The sequence below is a fragment of the Triplophysa rosa genome, linkage group LG7, assembly GCF_024868665.1.
Source record: "Triplophysa rosa linkage group LG7, Trosa_1v2, whole genome shotgun sequence".
Lineage (NCBI taxonomy): Eukaryota > Metazoa > Chordata > Actinopteri > Cypriniformes > Nemacheilidae > Triplophysa > Triplophysa rosa.
Window position 1 is genome coordinate 4,559,745 of NC_079896.1, and position 10,209 is coordinate 4,569,953.

Below are 10,209 nucleotides of genomic sequence, written 5' to 3' on the forward strand. Positions count from 1 at the left end.
CTTCATTCAGCGTTGAGCTCTTTGTGGAGACAAAAAGGGGGAGGAGACACAGAGGAGCTGTTGCTGGGATTCAGGATGTTGGCCAATCACGGTGAGGATGTCAGGATGTGGGTGTGACCAGAGTCTACAGGCACAATAGCTGTGTGAGAACGTCTTTCATCTCTTCACCGACAACATCTCTCTCTCTCTCGGTGCTATAATGGTCGCATGGAAATCTTCAAATGTTTGAATGATGATACATTTCAGACATGTTTTGACTGAAGAATGTTGTTGCCTCTTTCTCTTCCTGAATTCATGTACCCTGAAAAATGATTTTTGTATACAGTATGTTTGTAAAATCTAAACCGCCTTAAAACAAGATAGCCTATATTTACTTGAAAAAACTTAAAATATTAGGTATTGTTTTTCTGGGAAATCTATATTTTAGTAAGGTTTATGCTTAAAATAGTCAATAGGTTAAGAAAATAATAATAATTTCAATAGAAATTGGCTACATGTGTGACATTTTTTAATTCGAGTAAACTATATCTAAATCAAATTATATTTTATCAAATTGTAAAACAGATGTAGTCATGCTTGTAGCGATTGCCTCTTATCAATATGACCGGAGCGCCAATCTCCTAATGGAGAAAATCGTCTTTTGCTTTAACTCTATTAAAATGAGATTTCTGGTACTTTTTAAATTAAAGATTAAATGACATTTAAAATAGTTCAGGTGTTCTCACGGGCAAAAAAAATATTTTGTGCAACAAACAGCACATTTGTCAACTCAATTCAATGCAAATTTGTAAAGCGCTTTTCCTTTTCACACTCACACTGTTACAAAGCAGCTTTGTAGAAAATTTTTAAATAAATGATACAGTAATTTTATTTATTTGTTTATAAATAGATAGATTTGCACTAAATTCTTTAACACACTTGTGATTTCCAAAGCGGAAAACATTGCCGACAACGTGTCACGCCATTTCCATGAAATGAATGGAAAGCGCTCGCTCCCTTAATTTTTCTCTCAACGCCATAATGGGATATGGGAACCTACCTGCATGCACTTTTTTCCCTGACATTTTCCCAAGACATTATGTCTTGAAAGCCCGTTAACATCAGGGATGATAACTATAAAGTCCGGATCCGAAGTCCATAACTACAACGTTAAAGATACAGAGGAACGATATCGGAACACGTTTTTGCTCCACTTGATAAACGTTAAAACACTGACAGCCAATCAAAATCCATTTGAATTTAAAGGACCCATTGGATGAAAGTCAAGTTTGTGCTATAATCGGTCCCCGCGGGTGCATCTAGCAACCCAGAAAACGTGAAAAACAAGATCCCAGTAACTTTGTTTTGGAAAGCCTTTCTCTGCAAGCATGTGAGAAATCGAGCCGTTCAGATTTCGCTCCTGATGTGACGTAGACGCAGGCTCTTATTATAATATTACTTCCCCTTAATCTACACAATTCCATCCACAGCGCTGCCGCCATTGTTGTTTTCACAAGCGACAGCGGTGTACGTGACGCCATGGCTAAAGTTCGTGGACAACATGCAATGTAGTCACTGCACAGCGTCCTAACTTCGGAAGAGACAGGAGTGGATTTATTTTATTTTTAGTGGAAATCCCTCAGAAATCATAAGTAAAAACCTGCTTGTTTGTGCGAATCACTTCAAGCCGGAGTGCTTTTTCAACCTGGGAAAGTACAATCAGGATTAGCTTCAAAGTTGTTCCTCAAGAGGGATCGAGACCAACTGAACGAGACAAAGCTGCCGATGTAAGTAATATTTATCAACAGTCTGAATTGACGTACATGTACCGTATATATAGGAGGATAACGTTAGCATATGATAGCGAAGGGAGCTAAGTCAGTCACGGGCTAAATAGAACATTCAAAACCAGTGTTAAACTTACTCTATATTTATATGCTGTTTGCTGTGACAGATTTTTTAGTCTCAGAGGGGTGGGGTGCGCTGTAACTCATTATCATTTAAAGAGACATGCACCAAAACGGGTTGCTGTGAGTGTAGCTGTTTTTGACGAGGCAAGAAGGGTTTTGTTTACACAGCCATTGAGTGTTTTTAAGCAAAATATGTTCCAGACATTTCATGAAGACCCTAATAAATCCTACCAACTTGTTGAAAGTCCTCATTTGATGAGTCCTTTAAAGGGCTTGCGCATTTAAAATTTTAACTGCAGCTCGCGTCGCGAGTTTAGAATAAACATAACGTTATTATCCGTTGGTGTAGGCTGATAATAGTTACCGGTCTTTGCTCGAACAGGCATGTCATGGTTCTGCCCCATCTTGTCTTGCTTTTCTTGATCTTGTGGCAGAGCCATGACAGAACCTCTTGTTTTATGTGGAGAGAGGCGTTTTGACCCTGTTGGTCTTCCACTCTCCGGTGTTGCGTCTCTGTTCCCTCCCTTTCGTCTCCTCGTTATTGATTGTTAATTAGTTCATGCCCCACGCCTGTTCCCTCTTGATTTATCCCCTTTATAATGCCCTTTTGTCTTCTGTCTTGTGCTGGTTCATTGTACTGTTGTGTGTCATATGTGGTGAGTTCCTGTCTTGTCAGTGTAGTGTAGTGTAGTGTAGTTATTTTGTATTTAATTCAAATGTTGTCTCTAGTTTAGTTTAGTTTAGTATAGTGTAGTTAGTCCATGTTCTTGTTATCTGTCATGTTTATAGTTTGTTATTTTACCCCCCACGTGGGTCTTTGTTTTGTTAATTATTTATTAAAAGTCTGTTATACCCTTACCCGCTGTCTGCGTTTGGGTCCTCTCTCCTTGTCTCGTGTTTCACCACCCACACCGAGACCGTGACAAGGCATGTCTGCAAATACTAGCCTGAGGAACAAATAACGAAAAACGACTCCTAATACAAACAAAACAACATCACGCTCCATAAGTCTTAAATTTCTATTATTTTGTGAGATGTACGGGTGTTATTTTACAAAACATTAAATGTGTTGCATGGTCTTGATGTTTATATTTTAAATAATGTTTTTTGATATATGCTATATTTAGTATGTTTTATGTGACTGTAGTCTATAAAACCCATTGTGTTTGTGTTCTAACATAGTGAAACAAACGTATGCATGTGTGTGTGTGTTTGGGAGGGCTGAAAACGTCACCTGTTCCACCTCAACAAAAAATCACAACTCTGCTGAAAATAACCATCATGAGCATCATATGAGCGTCATATAGCCTAGTTATGATCATAACCGACACTGACAATCTCTGGCTCTCTTAAAGTGCATCATGTCTGTTGTTGTATAGAGTGAATTATGATTTTGTCTCGGTGTGTTTGCCAGAGGTAATCCAACTGTACACTAAGTTTTACTTTGTGTTTCATGTTTTTATTGAAACAGATATATTATTCCCATAAAATACATGTTCTGATGATACTGCAAGCATTACAACAACAGGCAGTTTGTGTGTATGTGAGTGTAGCCGAGTAGTCTTGTTTACTGCATGCTAGCCAAGTGCAGAATTTTTGCATTGCCTCTCTGACCCTTAACAAGTTGTTCCATCCACCAGCAGGACCCTTGAGAGAGGCCTGCCTCGATGTGAATTGCCAGACACCAATGAAACCTGTCATGTGTTAAAGGTAGTAGCGAATAGATGTTTAGGTGTGGGCGAAAACAAGACAATGGGACAAAGAGTCAAATTAGGACATGATTGAACCTTCTAGACACAAACAACGTGTACTTGTACCCCTTCTGTTCGAGCTTGTGGCATTCAAGACGAGGGTAAGACCAATGTAAGTTTCTGTGTGATGGACAATATGCTTCAAATCCTCTCGTACACTGTAATATCACAGACATTATTAAAGATCTGTGCTTCAGCACTTTGTAAACCCTTCAAAGGGACTCCCTTTTCCCCATTTAATTTTAGGGGGATCAAACATGTAGACTATTGCTCTGTTCCAAAAGCTCTCTAAGATGCCTAGCTGGGCAGCATTTATGGCATCTCCGCCACGCTCAAGACAAAAAAACATAATGCCATTTCTTGAAACCCCTAATTTTGGCCTGATTCTAAAGCTTACGTCACAGAGTAAGCAATCCCAGAATGCATTGCAAAGAGAGGGTTAGTGAGGGATTTGTGATGTCATCTGAAAAGGACAGTCGAGTTTCAGAGGCATTATGGTTGTTATAAAAGATCATATTTTGATGAGGATTATGAAGATCAAGTAGACTTGTATTTTCCCTGAATGTTGCCTTTGACGTCACAGCTATGAAGTCGATACTGAACACCCAGTGAAAACCGTGCATGGTTCTATGGTGCCATCAGCCAATCCGTGTTCGTCACAATGTTATTTTCTTCATCTGTCACCTTTCATTACAGCTCGGGTGACTTTTGTTGTCGTTGAAAGATCATGCACCGATGAATCATTCACACCAAGAATGTGGGTTAAGAAAGTCAAATTTAAAATGTCACGTTGACCTGAAAGGCAGCTTCCTGTGTAGATGATTTAAAACAACGCTAATGTTTCATTTTGACGTGGTGCATTCTAGTTACAAATGTTGTTTAAATGGAACTCATGATTTACTCACTCATTCCAGGTGAAGCTTGGCTATAGGCAGCCCATGTAGACGCAACAGCTTTTGCCGCGAGAAGAGCGCACACTGTGGGATTAGAGACATAACAGCAGGTGACACGCAGCATGTTTGGTTTGAATTTCTTTTTAGATCAGTGGCTTTCTGCTCAGACACATCCTCCACTATTACTAGTCTAAGTCTAAAGTGCATTCTGCTTCTCATAGGGTTGGAAAACCAAAGACCTTAGTAATTTCACACGTGTCTTTGCAATAATTATGCCATTACTATTTTTCCCTGGTTGTTCTTCTGTTGTCTGTTGTTGATTGCAGAATGGGACCGGGTTGGACCTGCGTGGTTTCGGCGGGTGGGGCTTCCTTGGTCGCGGTTCTTGGGCTCTCCCTGTTCTTCGTGGACGTTGCTCGGTGGCTTTGGTCGGGGTCACTGAGTGCAGCTATGACACGTCAGAGGATATCTGGTCCTCCCGGCTGAGCCTGGTTTCTCCCGAGGGTTTTTTTTCTCCATTTATTCATCATTGGAGTTTGGGTTCCTCGCCACAGCAGTGCAGTGTTGGCTTGCTCACCGGGAGACTGCATTTATTTATTTATTCATTTATTTATTAGATATTATTTATTATAATGATCTTGCTTGGTCTATAAACACCATACACTGTGCTGTTTTACCTTTCTGTGTTTTTCTTATTTGCTCCTGTAAAGCTGCTTTGGAACAATGCACATTGTGAAAAGCGCTATATAAATAAAATTGAATTGAATTGAATTGGTCCTGAGCTGGTTTAGGACCATCTTAAATCAGCTCAGCACCAGCTTAAAGTCACCATGAAACACAAGTAGCGATTTACTTCTTACCCATATCGTGACGTATATCTGAGTGAAACGGCTTCTGAAATTAGAAAAAAATGTAGGGCGGGGCTTTATTTTGCCCTTATTGGTTTGTTGTAAGTTGGGCCTGGAGGGGTGGGCTAAAAATGCCTGGCCATTGGACAACCTAGTCCAACCTCTTTTTTGGTGCTTATATGGTGAAGAGTTGTTGTTGGGGGGGAAGAGAGCTTAATGTTTTTAATTAAAGATTAAATGAATAAAAAAATGAATGGTGTGCACGGATAAATCATTTATAATAATCACTGCAACACTGTGTAAAACGCTAAGAATTTGATTTCATGGTGACTTTAAACCAGCACTTGACCAGCTAAGGACCAGCACATGCAGCTTAAACCAGCACAAACCAGCTACCATGCTTCAAAACCTACCTAACCAGCATATGTTAGTTTTTTGGCACAAATTGATACATAAATGTGATCTCCTATGAAAAGACCCTGTTTTCAGGTTTTCTGAGAAGCAGATTTAACCTCATTGTTGAGAAACACGTGATATTCAATTTTGTTGAATCTTTTCTATAGGGAATGGTCTATATTTTCACTAATAATCAGTCTTCTGAAACGTCGCTCTGTGTTTTCTATTAACATACTGTCTTATTCAAGCAACTTGTAAAAGTGGAGCTTCTCTGAATGTGTATCCAGGTCATCCATCTGTGCCAGAAAACACACTTTCAAATCTGCCGACTCATTGTCAGCCATCAGCATCTCAGTTCAGCCAGTGGTTTGCCAAAACATTTTAATACTTTAATTACTTAATAGTCCTCCAATAAAGGTAATTACAGGAAATATAGTCATTTGATTAAAAAGGCTCTCACTGTTATAAGTAATTTGTCTGATTTACAGTAGGCATGTCTTTTCAAAGCATCATTTTACCGAACAGGCAAAACCGTCTATCACTCTAATACAAAATCCACTTACCGGATTTACAAAGCGCTGTGTCCACTGGCCAATCCCTCTAACAGCTTTAAAATATCAACACAGCACATTTATCTCCCATTCTTTGTCCTCCTCATTTCCTGATCTATGCTAACTATTTACGTAAAGCCTTTGTTTCAGCGTTAAAGCTCTTTTGTTGTGATGCCGTTTTGTGGGTCTCTACAAAGTATTGGATTTTCAAATGCATGCAAATCCAGGTAGAATCTGAAGTTAATCCAACAGATTTGTTATTTTCTGGTGAAACACTTGTGTTTCCACTCAGTGGATCCAAAAGGGCTAATTCTGTATTATTCACATGTCCTTATTTTTCTCCGGACCTGTATTATTTGCAATGTTTCTCAGAACGTGACTCAAGGAATGTGTTATAAAGATGTTTAGGCCACACAGGTTGGATGTCAATGATGCTAAACACTGTTGATTCTTGTGTGAAAAAGACTTATCGACCACTTAATCAACCAGAGGGGTTTGTCTGATAGACATGAACCGCAATCACAGGTGTAAACATGAGACAGACCACCACTCTCCACAGGAAGTGAATGTAAGGGGGAAACCTCAAAGACAGGCCTTGTGGTATTTATAGGTTTAGGTCAATTACTCACAAATTAAGTCAGGTGTTTAATAGGGATGTAACAATATTACCGATATTGTGTTATCGCAATAGTAAAATTGTCTCAATATTATCGTGGTCACATGACTGTATGAAACGATAGGTCTTCCGGGCCTAACATAGAGAATGTTAGAAAAAATAATAGATGTTACCTTTGTCAAGGTCTTTCTGGTGCAATTATTTTATAAAAGGGATTTTTAGGTCATTTTACCCATCTCATACTAGAACTCATACCTCTAGCAACTAAGAAATTAGAATTCTTATGGTACGTTTCCAAGTCATCATTTGTTCTTTTAAATATAGCAAAAAATATCGTGCCGTGGACATTATATCGAGATATTATTGTACAGTGAGATTTTGATGTTGTTACATCCCTAGTGTTTAATGTATGTGGGCACCCATCTTGAGGCGTGATGTCACAAATAATTTTAGCGCCTAACAAGCCGAACAGACTTAATCTTGATTTGTTGTGTCTAGACTGTTTACAGAAATCTATGGCTAGTAAGACAAACAATAAAGTAGTAATAAAAAAAGTAGCAAATAAAGTTCTCACACATTTGAGTAAAATTGTGTTTTTGTCTTTGCTACAAAAATATATATATTTCTAACCCAAGGGAAAGATTTTAGAAAAAAAACAGTGTTTTTCATGCAAACAACATGCATTTTTTATACACTCTCTCTTTAAACCTTTAAAGGGGTCATGTGGCGCGAATACGTGTTTTTCTGTTTCTTTGGTGTGTTATAAATTGCCCACGCATGTATTAGACACGTAAAATTGCAAAAATTAAAGTGTTGGAACAAAAGATGCATTCTATCTAAAAGTGAATGCTCACCCAGACCTGTCTGAAACGCCTCGTGTAACCACACCTCCACAAATCTACGTCAGTTCATGGTGTGATTTGACTAAGACCGCCCAAATTTATATGCAAGTAAGGTGGGCGTACCTGTCAGTGCAATTGCTTTGGAACCTGATGTTCCAAATATGGTAAGAGGCGTTACATTTCCTTCACATGCTTGCAGTGTTCGACCAATCACTACGCACTGGTTAACTGGCCAATCATAGCACACCTCGCTTTTCAGAGCGATGAGTTTAGTAAAAAACGCGCGTTTCAGAGAGGCGGAGCAAAGAGGAGATACAAACATGCACGGTATGTGGAAAATACAGCGTTTTTGAAACTTAACTTGTTTATACACATTTAATTCTAAAACAAACGCTAATATTCATTTTAGTCGTGTCATATGACCCCTTTAAAATATCTGTGTATATCTCTATTTCCAATAGTTTATTATGTAACCGCTTTTTTGTATAGACTGACATCAGGATAGTAGTTACAAAAATGTTTAATCTTAATTTTTTTATGAATAATTCTATAATCTGGTTATGTTCAGTGTTGGGCAAAGATGTAATCTCACATGTTTTTCCTGGTGTCTGTTATTGTGTTGTGTTGCCTAGGGGACTGAGACTGGCCATTTCCTTTATGCATCACAGAACTATACAGCAGATGCACTGATTCAGATGATTTGTGTGGATTTGCAGACACCGATTTATTTAGTTTAATAGCAACGCCATCAGCTCATGCTTTAAAAATCATCCCAGTTTTAGGACACCGGGTTGGGTTGCCACTAAGGAGACTGAGTCCCCTTCGAGTCGACCTATTTACACGAGTCCTGTACTGAACTCTAACCAGACCTCTGACGGGGTTATAGAACAAACCTGGAACATTCTTGATGCTGAGACTTTGAATGAATCATTATATGTTCACTGAATGGATTTTTATTTTCATTGGCATCTCTAACAAATTGTAATGTTTTACATTTTATTGAAAGATTATTTGACAGATGACAATAACTAATTCTTTCTGCTAAGCAAGTGGAAGCATGAGGTGTTTAGGGGATCTGAGCAGTTTGAGCATCAGATGACTCAAACTGAACAAGGATTTGCCAAGATACGTCTTCAGGAGATCTCGAGATGAAATCAAACATCTCATCCATTTCCTCCAGGGTCATCTTGCAGCATATACAGTAATTGTCACATTTGTAGTCTTTGTTATTTTTTAGGAAACACTTGAGAGGTTGATATTAAAACGAAAAATAAATGACAACTGACTTCTATTCAGAGTCATCTACACTAAGAAGTAACTTTCAATAGAATAGTACTTTTCTATTACTCAAAAATATATTGTACTACACCACAGGCTCTATCTAAAAATGACTGGGCATATGTATATACAGTACATACCTGCCTTGTTGTGATATACTGCAAGTAGATTTGTGCGGAAATAGTTAGCAATGTGTAGTTTTCTGCCAAAGCGTTGAGCGAACATTGAATCTTTATGAAGCTCTAATGTGCAGTGCTACAAAATAGACACAGACAACCTGCGTGAGCAATCAGCAAGTGTCCTGCTGAGAGACATTTCTCCATGGGACACAAGCAACACCAGTATCCCGTGGACAAATATAGGAAGCTGAGACTTGTCATCACCGGTGATCACAGTAACTAAAATTTGGTTATCATACAAAATAGTCCTTCCAATAAAACAGAAAAAAATGATTACTGCATGTAAATGTATTTGTTACCACTTTAGATACTAAATGGAAAAAATAATATACAATAAATAGCATACACCATGCAGTCCTAAGGCATTTGTATACTGTCTCCATTCTGAACCATTAAAACTTACATTACTTTGAAAGCATTGCATTATGGGAGTTCGCTATTCCAAACACAGCCTCCTGTTTATGGCCTTGCAGACCCACAAATAAGGGCTTGAGGGATTTTTAAAGACATTTCTTAATGCATTGTTGTTTTTTTCCTTTTCCCCTCCATGTCTGCCATGACCCCTCACATTTACTGAGGTAAGCGCCCCGCCATTAGGTAGTTTGTGCGTGCGTGTTTCTTGTCATCAAACGGCACGAAGCAATTAAATAGAGACCTGAGAGACACAATTGTCGGGCAAAACGAAATGAGGATGTCTGTGTCGATACATCCTCAGCCGGGATGCTGGAGGAAAGAGAGTGCGGTCCTCTTGCATACGGGTGTTGAGCGCTTGCTGATGTTGTGGGATTTGGGAGAAGTGCTAACATAAATCATTCCGGTGTAATTTACGCTCACACTCCCTGTCTACAGTAAAGGTCGAGCGCTCTCTCTCGCTTCTGGTTGGTTATAGCGAGAACTGATGTAGGGAGAAGAAACTGGGGTTTCATTAGTTATTGTCTGTAGTGCAGATGTTCTAGTCTGGTCTCA

The 10,209-nt window shown here is 38.8% G+C and overlaps 1 long non-coding RNA gene across 1 annotated transcript; it reads left to right on the forward strand.

The window, feature by feature from the left end:
* On the forward strand, positions 1-8,186 carry LOC130556539 (uncharacterized). The gene is made up of 3 exons (XR_008963232.1): positions 1-91; positions 4,555-4,643; positions 4,860-8,186. It is a non-coding gene; the product is annotated as an uncharacterized LOC130556539 (long non-coding RNA).
* The last annotated feature ends 2,023 nt before the right edge of the window (positions 8,187-10,209 follow it).